This window comes from Strix aluco, chromosome 3, assembly GCF_031877795.1.
Source record: "Strix aluco isolate bStrAlu1 chromosome 3, bStrAlu1.hap1, whole genome shotgun sequence".
Taxonomy (NCBI): Eukaryota; Metazoa; Chordata; class Aves; order Strigiformes; family Strigidae; genus Strix; species Strix aluco.
Window position 1 is genome coordinate 80,095,946 of NC_133933.1, and position 16,125 is coordinate 80,112,070.

Consider the following 16,125-nt stretch of genomic DNA (forward strand, 5'->3'; position numbering starts at 1 on the left):
AGTCCTGTGTGCTTGCAGTACAATATGTGGGTAAAGTGTGATTTTCAGCAAGGTTTCAGGTCTGCTTTCATTGGAGTACAGATCAAAGTCTTAAGTGATTATGCAAATGTAGTAATTATGTAAATCTAGAAGACATGACAATTGGAATTAAGGCTGAGAATGTAAATGTGGACCTTGTTATCTTGCATTTGGTGAGAGAAGTTTTATTTTTCTGAACAATGTAACACATGAAAACCTCAATTCCAATGCAAATCTTTACTAACAAATCAGGTTGATGAGTGGTAGGATAAAGGTTAAGCATAATTTGTTATTTACAGTTTTCAAAGTCATACACAAATCCCTATGTTCTGAGTGCTAAACTTTTATGCCCCATGCATATGTTGTTTGTTTTATTAGACTACATGTGAATGAAAAGAACAGCTGTGACCTCTCCTTGTACTTTGAAAGGGCTCTGACAAAAAAACCCCAACAAATCCTCCTTAAGAAAAAAATTCTTAATTTGAATTCATTCATTCTGCATGTGTGAGGACCCACAGAATTATTCCAGGTTTTCATTACATTCAAAATTAATAGTGAAAAGGCAACTAAGGTAGAATCGCACACCTGTTCATATTCAGTTTGGAGTTATGTCTTCACATTTCAATAATATTACATAGTTCACCACCACTGTTTTCTAATCCAGAACCAGGCTCGTTGTAAACTGGTATGACGTTCATGTAAGCCACTACCTGGGCCAAAACTGCAAGTTCAAGTAATGCCACTTCCTCTTTGTACAATCTTTGGTTATTTAAAATACGTTATTAAAATAATTTTTCTCTTTCCATATATAATTTTAACAATTCTTTGTTGGATTGGGTATGATTTTTCAAGCATAATCATTAAGCTGATACAAGTATTTAGCTTATTTTAATAAATTCACTAGAATTACTGCATCTGCACTGCAGGTTTATGTTGCTTTTATTACACCAAATGATTAGTTCCAAACAGCTAATGGTATATAAAACCTGGGTGTGCATAGTCCATAGCTAAACTAATGCAAAGCCCTATATAGTCTTACAAAGATTTAGCTTGTCAGCAAATGAAATAAGTAATCAGTATATAAGTTTTGAATGTGACCAAAACACAATGATACACATATTTCACTGTTCAGCATTCACAGCAATTATCACTCTCCATCCCTTCCTATGCCTCCTGGACTGCACGCACTGCTTTTTTTCCCAGAAAACACAGATCTTCAAATACAAGCACAAGTAATGAGAATACAACATCAACAAAACAACAACAAAAAAGTCCTCTGAACTCAGCTGAAGGAGGAGGCTGCTGCCTTCCCATCAACAAGATGGTGTTGATCATCTTGCCCTTCTGTGAGGCAGCTGCTCACAGCTTCGTTAAGCTGTGCACTCAGTATGGGACATGGAAGAGAGGAGATACAGGTGCTGGGACAGGAGTGTGGAAACAGGGAATACTGTAGATCATATTATGATGGGGAGGGAGGTAAAGAAGGAAAATGCGAGCAAACAATTGATTTTTGACTCACTGACACTGTATATTTTATTTGCCTCGTTCTCGGCCTGTGCAAGTTTGATGATCTCTGTCTTTTGGTCTTCTTCCACATACTCCCACTGCTGTCTAAGCTTTCCCATGTGTCCAGTGATCCAGGTGTTTCTCCTCCACTGACTGTCTTCCAATTTGACTGAGCTACTCCTGTGATTAACAGGCAAGAGGTACATGAACAGTGTGCATTTTCAGTAACAAATTCTGCAGTTCATAGAAAACTGAAAAATAATAAAAATATTTTTTGACATTTAAGCAGTAGAAGTTTGATTTGGTGTCTACTATTTTTTTTTAATTTTCATATGTAATCATATTTAAAGAAATTTAAATTATATGATGAATTAGCAAAGTCTGTTACAATCATTTTTAAGACTGGAATAACAGAGAATTCTTCATGCTTGCTGTATCACCACCTGAAGAGATACAGGAACAGGCAAAGAAACCAAGAAGAACATAGCTGTAGCTGGCTGTGCTCGCATAATCCAAATATTTAATAGCCAAATGTCCCTAACAATAAATAAGCAATAATAATCTCTTCTGTATCAAAGGACATATTTGAACTCCCTGGGTAAGTTTTGGCTTAAGTTTATGAGGCCTGTAGCAGTTGAAAGAAAGTACACAAATACAAGATAAAACATGTTCTGAATTATTCTACCAACAAAGGGGAGGGGAGGGGGCAGGAATGACCTACACTGTTCTGTACTTTGTTCTCGAAACAAGCAGAGTAACTTCCCTCGAAGCACACACTGTAAACTGCACAGTCCGTGACAAGGTACCAGGCCTGGCCAGACACCCAAATCACCTTAGTGTGCCCACTTGGAGTCACGTAATGTCAGCGGGCACGTTCGCTTAATGCCCAAAGGACTGATAAGAATGAATTTATCCAGCTGTGAGGAAAGTGCAGTAAATCTCTCAGTGTTGTTTTCCCCCATGTTCTTCAAATGCAGTTACATAAACCCAGCCCACATTTCCCTCTTACTATGTGGCAAATATAATCCTCTCTCTAATAAAAAAAAATATCTGAATCTGAAATACCATGTTAAATAATTTGCTGGAATTATTAATAGTTCTGCTGACTGGTAAAAATCTGGTTAGAGCAGCTAGGGTATGATGGCTTTTTAGGAGCAGGATAAAGTTTATTTGATTCTCTGTAACTGAGTGTCCTCAGTTGAACCTACCAGCCCTTTGCTGTGAGAGGATTATAACTCACGCTGCAGTTGGATCAGCCTCCATTTCTATTTTTAGTGCAGATCTTGCTCCTTATTTAGTCCTGATTGCATAGCCAGAACTGCATTCTCAGCAGCTCAGTGAAAAGCCTGCCTGTTCCATTTTATAACTTTTCCAGACAAAAAGATGGGAAGCCTGTAGCTTTCCAAAGAGTCTTATTTTAGGAGCTTGCAATATGATACAGTCCAAAACCCAAGGGCCACATGAATCCCTGCTGAAATACTATTGACTTTCCTGGAGTTTTACACAGCAAGAATTTGGCTGCTTCCAAGTTAACCAGGATATTAAACCCCCCCCCCACCCCCCCCCCCCCACCCCCCCCCCCCAAACCAAAACAATTCAATCCCCCCCCCCAAATCCTTCTTCACCCTAAACACTTAAAAGATATTTATTGAAACAGTAATATACATCTGGATCAAATTCTCCAGAAAACATTTTATCCTCTTTAGATTCATAGTTTATAAATTCAATTCATGGAGGAAACTACTAGCCAAAAAAGAAATAAATAGGGAAAAAATGGAAAATGTTGGTTTTAAAGAATCTCTTAGCAGGGATGACCACACAGAAGTAATTTTCTGCCACTCAATTAAAACCATAAGAACATTTTTGGTTTTGAACAAAGTTTTCCCACTACAGCAAGGAGTTTCTGTAATTCTGTTAGAATTGGCTACAGTGCTTCACCTTCACTTCTAGGATTTGTTTCTGGAGTATTTCCTTAGTCATATATACTGAGTAAGTTATATTTCCATGTGTTGCCCATAAGTGCATGACCAAAAACCAAGATTAAGATGATCAAGGCCATTGTGAGGCTGTAAACACACAAAGTATAAAAAACCTACACTGATAATACATGTAAAATATATTTTTATCTACACATACTGAAATAGTCAGTAATAGATCTTACTTCCACGTGTGAAGACACTTTGCATCATACTGAAATGACACATACTTCCAAATAGGTCTTTTATTCCTAACCCAAGATAGAGAATTGTATCCTCGCATGCACAGGTCTCTTCTTAGATGTAATCCTAAACCCTTGCTCTCCCAACCTGCCATAAATCGCTAAGGAATTGTTATGCTGGTCAGGCAGTGATCACTGAATTCAGCCATCTTTATTGTACACGTAAGGATATCCAGCTCTCCTCCTGCAGTGGGGAGATTGATTACAGATGGAAATTTCCCTCAACTGCCCCTGTATTCAGGCTGCTGACTAGTCCTTTTATGCCACACTGAGAACACAAAGGCAGATTTAAAAGAAAATTAACTGGAGGAGTAAAGAATTAAAATCAGTGAAGGGAAGGATGGACTAATATATTCTCATTGTAAATTCAGTAATTTAATTAGCCCTCAGTCAAACACTGGACAAATTACAAAGCCAATACAAAACAGAAGGGCCATAAAAATTATGTATTCAGCAGGTCTGAATTTGCATATTCTGTGTTCCCCAAATATCCTATTAATTCTGTGAAAATGGAGGATATTCCAAATAAATGAACTCAAGTTCTCTATCTTGATTTAAATGACACAAGCTTGAGAGAGAGAAGTTGAATGCCACAAGAAGTATTCAAGATCACTATCTCAACAGCAGGAGGTTAGAAACTGAAAGGACTGGAAGTTATTAACTGAAAACAAAAGACCCAAGTACTTGAAAGATTGTTCATCCTAACTGCTATCAGGAACATTGTACCCTTGTACCCTAAATGGAGACTACTCAAATTTGGGTATTTGGGATATGGAGTGTCTTGGCTTTGCTCCTCAATGTGACACATGAAGTTGAAACTCTAACACAATTAGAAAAACATAATAATAAAAAAATACTGGCACCGAGGTGCCAATGCTTAAATCAGGGCAATGGAACCATGATGTGTGTGCTTATAAATTAGGAACAAAAATGTAAACATGACCATTCTGACACAAAGATATTTAAGAACAGAGCTTTATTCTCAAAGAGCTGTGAAAAGGCCACTCAGATTTTTTTCCAAGATGACACTGAAAGAAGACTGAACTGCACACGAAATCCTTCAGAAAATGCCGAAAAATATAACATAGCCAGACACTATGATAACTTCCTTTGAGCCCTTTTCAAGAAGGAGCTTTTGAGCTGATGCATGTCAGAGGAGCCCAAGAAGCTGATGCTGAGTTGCAAGGGGCCAAGACATCGTATGGAAGTCTCTATACCTTTATGAGAATATAACGTGTTCCAGGAAGGTTTGGAGAAATCTTCCACAGGGAGACTCTATATCTAAGAATAAAACTTACAGGAAACACCTTAAGGAATCATGACAAGATTTTCTCTAGCAAGCCTCTGACATGGACTTTCTTATGAAACACCATAGTATAGTGCAAAAAGTATCCGTTTTTCCACAACTACATTCTGGACATAATTTTTAATAAGTGACTGCTGAATCCATGTGGAAGAAACACCGATCTAAGTGTATATAGCTTTGTTTGTAACTCAACACTATAAAGAGCACCCTAACAAATGATGAGTATTTTGTGTCTGATGTAATAACTATTTCTGTTAGGAGTGACCAGCTCTGTGTTTTGAGTTAGGAAATGTGCATAACATTAAAATAAATTATTCAAGTGCCATTTTAAATCAAAATGAAGTAGGTCACTTTGAAGTCAGCTTTGATGGACAGTTTTGTTGTTGTTTTTTGGTGTTTTTTTTTTTAAATGAGAGCATGAGTCTGCTCCCTCAGCACCACTTAATCACTGGTAACTTTCATGAAGAGCAAACAAAAGGCCTCTTTTATTTATCCATTATGTTCCTAAGAGGTGAGAACAGCTTGATGCAAATGAAAATCATTAAAGCATTCTGCACTACCATTAACTGTCTGAATATCTGTCTATGCAAATGCAGCACATAACCCAGTGAAACTGCAGCCTTGTGACCTTCTGCATTGAAAACCTATGCCTTATGACTCTCTTAACAGTAAAAATACTTTTTATGACGTGCCTTTGTACAAGGGCTTGGTTTGGACAGGCATGGAAATGGAGTGCAAGCCATCACACAGAAACGTATTTAGTTTCAGATACCCCTTCACCCTGACTGGGCAAGGGGTAACATCAGAGATACCCAATTTGTAATAGTGCCACAGTATGAATAATAAGCTAAAATGTGATTGCCCAGGTCTGATCCTGTACGCAATTACAGCCATAACTTCACTCATATGAGTAGTCCCATTTAAGACACAATAAACATATAATAACATGTCATGGTTTAACCCCAGCTGGCCGCTAAGCCCCACATAGCCACTCACTCACTCGTCCCCGATGGAATGGGGGAGGGAATTGGAAGGGTAAAAGCAAGAAAACTCATGGGTTGAGATAAAGACAGTTTAATAGGTAAAGCAAAAGCCGCGCACACAAGCAAAGCAAAACAAGGAATTCATTCACCACTTCCCATTGGCAGGCAGGTGTTCAGCCATCTCCAGGAAAGCTGGGCTCCATCACGCATTAACAGTTATTTGGGAAGATAAACGCCACAACTCCAAATGTCCCCCCCTTCCTTCTTCTTCCCCCATCTTAATATGCTGAGCATGATGTCATATGGTATGGATTAGCCCTTTGGTCAGTTGGGGTCAGCTGCCTCAGCTGTGTCCCCTCCCAACTTCTTGTGCACCTCCAGCCTCCTTGCTGGTGGGGTGGGGTGAGAGGCGGAAAAGGCCTTGACTCTGTGTAAGCACTGCTCAGCAGTAACATAAACATCCCTGTATTATCAACACTATTTCAGCACAAATCCAAAACATAGCCCCATACTAGCTACCATGAAGAAAATTAACTCTATCCCAGCCAAAATGAGCACATATTGTAAAACCATAAGTGGTTTGTAGTATTAGAAGCCTAATTAGATATAAAATCTACCGACCTAATTCTTTAGAACTTGGTCCTTTGTGTAGCCATTTTTATGCCCACGCGAATGGTGTACAGAACACTGCTATTCTAAGCGGCACGCCACCCAACCAACGAATGGGTGAATGTGTGGAGCTAGTGTTTAGTCCTCCAACAGCAGTACCTAGCAACAGAAATGCACCAGAACTCCTGTATTTTTAATATTTTTAACAAGAGACATAGCTCAGACAGCAGGTTACAGAAGGCCATTTATTGCTGTTCAGCCTGTCTGTCTCCTTGGCGAAATTTAGGTCAGCCATTAGGCATAAATTTACATCTGCTGCCTCAGAGCTTTTCTAGAACTAAGTCTTGGCAGAGGTTAAGGATATCTCCCCCTCCTTTGGGACACATACCTTTGCTGCATAATGTTGTGTGGCAGCAGAGTAGTAAGGACACCGCATTATTCAATTAGCAGCTGAAGAGGCAACAGTAGACTTCATTCTAAGCCTACCATGGCTTGACGGACACCAAACCTGTTGCCTGTGTCCTAGGAGAGTGCCCCTATCAGCAGGTGGTTGCATGCGAAGCACCTCTTACCTCCAGCTTGGATTTTTGCCAATCAGTGCTGAGAAATGGAAGACTTAGAGGCCAAAAACAATAAGGAAGCTTTTACCTCCTAGGCCTGCTTATGTTTCTTCATTAAACAGTAATTATATAGCTTGCATGCATAGTACTGAGTGCAGGGACTAAGGACTCTTAAGCAGAGACCCTTATTGCTCATTTATTTGGATATGAAAAGTAATTAATGTATTTGAAGTACTTCGAAAAATCAGTGGAACTGAATACCCCTAGAGGTCTTGTTCTGAATTTGGCAAATTGGCACATACAGAAAAGCTTATCTGAGGTGCTGCTGCTCTGCCTACACGGTTTAGTAAAATAGCACCAAGGAACAAGCTTGAACACTGGGCTGCTCATCACCCACGCTGTGAAGCTGCTAGCCTGCTGCCTGGCAGTTTAGGCCCATAACAACTTGTAGCATCTGAAACCGTGCTCCCACACTGCTCAGGGGACAGCATTTGGAGGCAGAGGGACACAACAGTCTCTTTAGCCCTTTTTTATTTCACAGTATAGACATAATGTATGGTAAAGAACGTTACAAAGAAGTCAGTGAGTAAATTATGAATTCTACTGTGATAGTACAGTTCATGCCAAATCATTTGGAATTTTTAAAACCTTTGAAGTAGCAGTGTTATTTTATACATGATTAAATTAAAATAAGCTTTAAAAGTTTTGGTTTTATTAGGAACATAGAAATAAATTATGCTAACAACAATACAATATTTACAGAAACGTTGTACCTCTTAACATGCTCATTCATCTCCTTTTCTGTCAGAACATAAGAAACAAAGGGTATGTTTCCAGGTGGTGCACTTTATCCCTTTTGGCAACTACTGCTGTATTCTCTCTTTATCTGAGAGAAATTTACTTCTAAACAGATCTATTTAATTTAAAAAATGCTAATACTTTCAAAGTGTGATAAAAGATAAAGCTACTCTGGATAAGCTTGAAAAACATGGATGCTGTTGATTTCTTTTGCTTACAGTAAGCAATTTCTGAAGTACTCCAGGCAAAAAGCAATTCTGTGCCAGTCAGGAAAAGAAGAAATTAGGGAACTGACTAGTAAATCTCATGCTGGAGCAACAGAGAGAAACTCAGCTTACTCGTAGTGAAATCACAAAACAGGTTTAAAAAGTTGCAGCTAGAACACGTGGTCTTTAAACATGTCTTTTTTTCTCCAACAACAACTAAGAAAAGGTGGACATTTTTTGGTAAGAAATTCAATTTCCTTTTCAAACAGACAGATACCAAAAAATAGATATTTTTTTAAAAAAAATTATTCATTACAGTACAAAAATACAGTCTGATTTTTAATGTGTACCTAAAGATTCACCCAGAATACCCACCATAACTGCTATCTTTAGACAATGATGAAGAAAAACAATCAGGGGATGCAGGAAAGGTATTGTTTAATGAAAGACATACCCATTTTCTTCTCAAAGCACTGACAATTCTTGTTTCAAATGTGCAGCCCTAACGCCTTATTTCAGAATGATACTGTTCTGCAGACAAGCCCACAACTACATTTGATTTAGTGACTGATTCTCTTCTGTTTCCTTTTAAAGATAAAGAATGTGTTTAAAGCTGAGTGTGAGAATGTGATCACTTCTTGGAAGGCTCTCTTCCCTCTCTTGAACAATCTGAGACTCTTTCAAAGTTATTTTTGCAGCATAATCATTTCCTATTTTCCCCTGCATATTAGTACTTTCACTCAACATTCATTTTCTTTGAAAAAAGCATGGTCCTAGTGCAAACACATCACCTAATTATTAGAGAAAAAAAAAGAAATAGGTCAAAAGCCTAAGTCCTGTCCTCAGAAAAACAGCTATGCAAAATACAGTCTCCAAAAACCAGCTTAGAAAGTAGCATAGGAAAAGGAAGGTGGAGGTGCAGTGGGTGGGGAGACTGGAATATGGCATAGTACTCAATACTTTACAGATTTTGGGGGCAGTGTTGTTTAATCTCATTAGCCAAGTCATCAAGTTCCTGCTTTTGGATGAAAACAAGCATCACTGATTTTCTAACTAAAGCAGCTGCAAGATTACTCAAGAGACAGCAGGAAACATGCACCACATTATAACAGAATCCAGTCTCAGTCACTTAACTGCACAGCTTCCAGAGAGAATGTATCCCGTTTCTGCACTTGACTAGGAGTCTATAAGCAACACACAATTTTCCTCCCTAGAATCTGGAAACAGAATCATGGTGTCTTTCAATCTTTCCTAACTTCAATTAACATATCACATTAGATTAGCACATCTACTCTATAAATTTGTTTTCCTCCCAAGTTTCTATCTCCACCTGTACCTATCTCATGCTTTGAGGTATAAAATGATCATATACAGGTATGAAAATTAATTCTATTTGCAAGACTCCAAAATGGTTGAGGTAGATCTGTGTGCTGATGGGGCCAGCATTTTCAGTGTCATCCTTTAGTAGATACTGCCAGAACTGGTATAATAATAATATCAATAATGATATTAATATTATCTCAATATATAATAATATAATCATATAATGCCTTCAATGCAAGTACTGAGCAAAAAAGAACACTTGCAAAAAGTGCTCAGTAAGTGAACATTTCTGAAACTAGGTTTCAGTAGTTGTAAAATTAGTTTTTTAAACGTCTAGGTAAGAGCACTACCTTTGAAATTCTAAACTACACTAAACTTAATTTCAGGCCAAGCAAGCCTGAAAATGTTACTCTTAAAGGACAATAGAATACCAGGCAACATTTAGCTTATAAAACAAACACCACCACTTTCCCCAAAAGCCAGAACAAAATACACAGTCCAAAGGAAATCTAGGTATTACATAACTCAATTTTAGGAGTTTTAGCACTTGGTACTCTCATGAAACCTCAAAAATCACTCGGAATGCATTGGATAGATTACAATGCTGAATGAGAGGTACAAAGACATGAGGACTGTGTAAAAATTCTGAAGCTTATGGAAAACAGTGAATATTGTAGGGCTCAAGGTAAAACTGTGGAAACTGACAGCAAATAAAAGAACCCTAGGAAAAAGGACAAGTAGCAATCTATCTATATGTGTGGTGCCACAGGAATTGTTGTGAGGCCTTGTTTTATTTGACATCACTAATCCCTGAGAGGGATTCATCTGGACAACTCTGAGGACACTGAGATACCTCAAAGTAAATTAGTGGGGCTAAACTGCAGTACAAGAAAAACCAAGCTACTGCTATGGAAAAGACTGAGAGAAATATTCTGGAACAGATTCTGGAATATACTCAATAGGATGGAAATACCCTAAAGGCATAATATTTGTAAAGGATCTGAGGATAACAAGCAAACAGAAACTACAAATAGATTTGTAACAGAGTACCAGCAAAGAGACTAATTTAGATTTGACTTGCACACCTGGAAGCACTGTATCCTGGAGCAGGAAGGTAACAGTTTCTCTATATACAGCTGTAGGGGCAGACTGTAGAACATTTTATTTGTGGACAACGAACAAAGTCCTTCAAGCCACTTGGTGGACCAAACATTAATACCCTCAAGTAATTAATTCTGCCCTACAGATGGAGGTCATATGGATGCCTGAAACAAAGTAAAAAACTATCTGGACATAAACCAGAAATTCTTCATCCACGCTCTTTACAACCACGTCTGGAATTCACCACTGAGTTCTAGGCATATTACAAGAAAGATCTCTGCAAATTGGATGGAATTCACATAAAAATAACAGAAATTCTTTGGGAGCTAGAAAGACTCAAATGGAAATGTTATAAACCTAAACAAGTGTTACCTAACTTGCTCATGCTAAGCAAGTAAAAAGTTCAAAATGCTTTTTCCCTCACAGTTTGTTCTGGAAAATTATTTCAAAGGAACAAACCCCAAGAAGGTAAAATAATTATCTGAGGTGATAAAAGGTTATATATACATACTTAATTAGGAATGGAAAGATTTAGACAGGAAACATATACTGAGTTCTACTATAGGTAATTGTCCTAATAGAAAAAATAGTAGGCATCTGAAACTTCAGCATAATGTATACATTCATACATTACAGGGACCAAGACTGACAGAGATGGACAAAGCATTTAATGGAGCTCTGCCATCCCTAATCTAATCTTAAAACATTTTAAGTTTACTCTTATGGCAACACTCCTCTCTCCTTTTGGATAACAGATGGCTGTTTGTGATCTACATATTGGACTGAGGCTTCTTTCAGTTTGTCGGATGCATGAATGAGGAATACCTCCCGCAAGTCAGACTACATGGCAGAAAAAAAATATAGCATCTAAAATTAAATAGGTTTCACTACTTACCATCCAGCCCAATTTCCGTGATTCATTCACAGAAACACATTTCACATTTTAAAACAATAAAAATTCTGATAATAATCACATTCTCATGTATATTTGGCTATGTAAGTTATAGGAGACTGATAGGGCTTTTGGCATTTACAGTGCTTGAAAAATTTCCATTATGACATCTTTTTAATTACTTACTATTTGAACCATTTGGGCTAACTCTCTTCACACCAGACATATTTCTCAATGAAGAGTTTCAACTAAATGCTTCAGCTATTTATCAGAACTAGAATATGAAAAATTGTGTTTCGCTTGCCTGTTTAAAAACAATTCTTACAACCATTTACCTGAGCTGCATTGTATGGAATAGAAATTTCAGAGTTTGGTAGGGATACGTACACATGTAGGTATGTGTACATATAAATTAAATACACTTTTAAAATTAATAAATCCCACATAGTCACATATGCTTTCTCCTAGGAAGACGATGGAAGGATCAAGCACATGCAGCCTCAACTGGCAGCTCTGTTGTAAAAATAAACCTATTACTTTTATTTTTACAACAAATGCTATTCAAACGCTCAACCATTTTTCTCTTTACATTCCACTACTTGCCAGTAATTCTCACTGTTGAACATAACATTCCCACAAACAGTATTAATGTTCAAATGTTGTATGTCATTACACAGATTTTTCTCTTATAAATCCACATACAACTTTTATAGTCATTAGACCCAAGCACTAAACCGCAATTTTTAATTATGCTGACTCAGCAATGCCACTCATAAAAACAGCTCTAGCACTATTCCTCAATTATCTAAGACTTGATCAGTTCATCTTAATCAAATTTCATGTATGAAATTCTCATTGTCATACATCCGATCACCAAACTTATTACTATACTGTTAACTGTTCCCAACAACGTGTGTGTTCCTGTTATACTAAACTTAATTCCTTATGCAATCGTATAAACATTTTGTTCTTGCCAGTAAGTCATTCTCCAAGCATGGGAGGGAACCTCAATCCTTTCTTGACATGTAGAATTCTGTCAGCACAGAACAGATCAGGAATCTCATCTTTAGAATTAAAATTGTTTACTGACCATTTTCTTACATTATGCATATGCTGCTTCTCAATAAAATATACTTTCTCAATTTAAAAAAAATGGTATAGTTCTATATTGTTACATGTGTAATCCTTTATTCATTTTTACATTTCTGTTTATATAATTTTCTTGAGTTCTTATGCATTTTCCTGTACACACATTCACTGGTAGGTTTTTCTGATATGAAGCAATGGCAAGACCTGAAAATGTTGGAAAAAAATGGTTACTTTAAAAACAAAAAAACATTGAATAAATTTCAATCAAAACTTCTGTTTGAAATGTAAGATGCTAAATGCAAATACAACCCAAGAAACAAAGGTGACTTTGCATTTGCATATAAACATTATGTATGTGAATTTCTATACACCACTCATTTACAGATATGAACATATACATAAGGCTACAATATGTGTTGTAACAGGGTTGCATTTTGTGCGACAGTCAAGGATTTCTGAAACAGAAAGCTATACCATATCCATGGTATACAATGTGTTTTGCACAATGATGATGAAAACTCATTTATCCTAATGGCTAAATTGTCTGCATCAATTAGAGGAACCTGCTATTGAAATGTTCTGGGAGCTACATGCAGTTCTAGAATTTTGAACATCAGGTGCAGTCACGTGTGCTAACCAGCAAACATCATATAACCCTTTTCATAATCTCATCAACCTCCATATTAAAACTTGCTAAAATGCTCTGCCCTGCTACTTACACTGATAAGAAATTCATTCCTCCATTGGTTAGAAACTTTCTTCCATGGCAAGTTAATTTACAGTTTATATCTAATCATTCTACATCAACACTGTTCTTTGGCTTAAATATTTTCTTTTCTTGCTTACTCTGAAGTTACAGATATACTTACAAAGTTCACTTGTATTCTCTCATCTTTTTTTTTCCTAGATGAAGCCAACTGATTTTTATCTTCTCGATAAAACAGGCTTTTCACATCTATGATCATTTTCAGAACCCCACTCTGTACCTCTTCTAGTTTAAATCCATCCCTCTTGACAACTTAAAAAATAATCCAAATAAGGTATGATGAAGATCTTGTATAATCACTTTGCTATATCACTTGCTTTGACAGAAATAACTCACTTCATGCAGTTTAGGATTGTACTTATCCTTTAGGACCCATCATGGGGGTAAATTCACACCAGTCTGACTCCCAGATCTTTTCTTCTCTCATTTCTGACATTTTAGTTCAGAGCAGAAAATTCTTAGCAATTTTAAAGTGCAAAATCTTGCCTTTCATATGCAAGATGTTATGACATTTCTATTATTCAAATCCAAACCACACAATTCTTCCTATATGATATGCCTGCTCTCCTTCAAACTTATGGTTACCAGCAACTTTTATTTATAGGCTAAATAGGACTACGCTAAAGACATTCAATGGGCAGACTCTACCTGTAGCCAGCTTCCAGTTTTACAGGCCTTCTTTCAACACAATCCACTGTCATCTCCCATTAGCAATTCTTTACGTTATGCATCCCACCTAATTTCTCACATGGCACTATACTGAATCTTTTTATGAAGTACAGATTAAATCTACTCCATTTCCTTTGTCACTAAATTAATAAATTATTTTATCAAAAAAATACCCAGTTACCCCAACAAAATCTCCTTTTAATACACCAAATATTTTTTACTTATCTTTGCTTATCCTATCTTATAATTTGTTCCCTATGTTCCATATACTGCAACGGTTGCACATAACACTTTCTTGGGCTCTCCTTCAAGCACATTTGTTACTTTCCAATCACATGGCACCATTCTTGCCCTGATTGGTTTATTAATAGTCTTTGCTAAAAGACTGCTTTGATATTTCCAATATTTTCATAATTGAGATCTAGGTTAGTTTTCCTATCAGGTTTCTAGTGGCAAGACATTGTTGGTGTAAGGCCATTGATTAAATGTGTGATTGCCCTGGTTTTGACAGAACCTGACTGCATTACACTTCCGAGTCTATTGCCTAGCCTCTACCTATTCACTGAGAATTAACAAAAAACCAAAAATTCCTTATGAATCAGGATCTTGAGCATTATTTCCAAAGCACAGTTACCTCCACAAATGAATTCAGCAGCCTAAGTGGCACCTGAAACCAGTTTGGTATCCACAAGTTGCTCAATTCCTTGCTGTTCACATGCTGTCCTTAGATTTTTATCAGATAACACCCAGGGAGTACTTGACTTTCCACTGGTATGATGGGCATGCACAATGTTGCCTCAAATTCTGGCACAACTGAGCCTAACTACCTGGAGTATAAGCAAGGCTTGTCAGGACTCTCATGTGAGGAATCCTCCTGTGTACCTTGCCTATGATGTCCAGTATAATAAGCATTCTTAAAACATGAAAGACCTCCACAAATTAATCTTTCCTAACATTTTGCATAGGTGCCTTAGTTCATCCATTAACCTACTGTTAAGGCACTCATGCGTGAAATGTGGATGTTTTCAAACCCCAGATCTGCTCGACTTGGAACAAAGAACTATCTTTCTCTGTTCTTTTATCATCCAAATAAGATAAAGGTTGTACTTGCTTAGGTATCTAACTCTAGGAGAGGACTCCAAACTGAGAATCCTGAGAGAAGACTTCACCCTTACTCCTTTGGGCAGAGGAATATTCAGTTTATACTTTCTCAGCATTTCCAGACAGCTTCTCATCTAGTGTACTCACTCTTGCAGACTAAGAGGACTACTACTTGTATTGATGGTTGGACTGGATGGTCTTCAAGGTCTTTTCCAACCTAGACAATTCTGTGATTCTGTGATTCTGAGTGCTTAGGGAGCCTTACAGCCCAAGGTGAGACTGTGGATTCTTATATGTGGCAAAGTATGTACAGGTTTGGCAGTCCAAAATTACACAGCATAGCATCAAATTTTTTAGTCTGGATATTCAGACTTTTTTAATTCACTTAGTCTGTGGGGCGCACTGGGAAATAAAACTTCTTGTGTAATGTAGACAGTCTGACTGTCTAGGTTGGGATATCAACTGGGCGGACCACATACTACTCCTGATCCATGTGCTCAGGTTTTCTCTCTGCAGAAACCATGTTTCTGTCACCTGAAAAATCAACCTGACAATACATGGGCCACACTCAGTCCTCATTCAGTTTGAATAAATCCAGGGAATCCCCAGACTGAGAGAGCACGCCAAGATTTCAGACCATAGACCTCAGAAATACTGAGCAGCCTGGAAATCAATAGGAACTCAAACACGGATACCTAAGTCAGTTTTGAAGTTAAGATGTACTGTTCAAAATTTTACCTGTTATAGTCTAAACTTTTATGTTATGTTTATAGTTTATAGTCTAAACTTCTATGTTATAGTCTAAACTTTTATCACCAAATTCTGTAGCATTCTGCTACTATAATTAGGTATTTGAAAAATGTGGCTTTTCCCTGGCCCCCATCACGTTTAGTTGCTAGATGATTCTGTGTCTCCTCATATTTCCATTTATGAATTTTTAGTGAACTGCAGATATCATTTTGTGACCAGTTTTTTTTTTA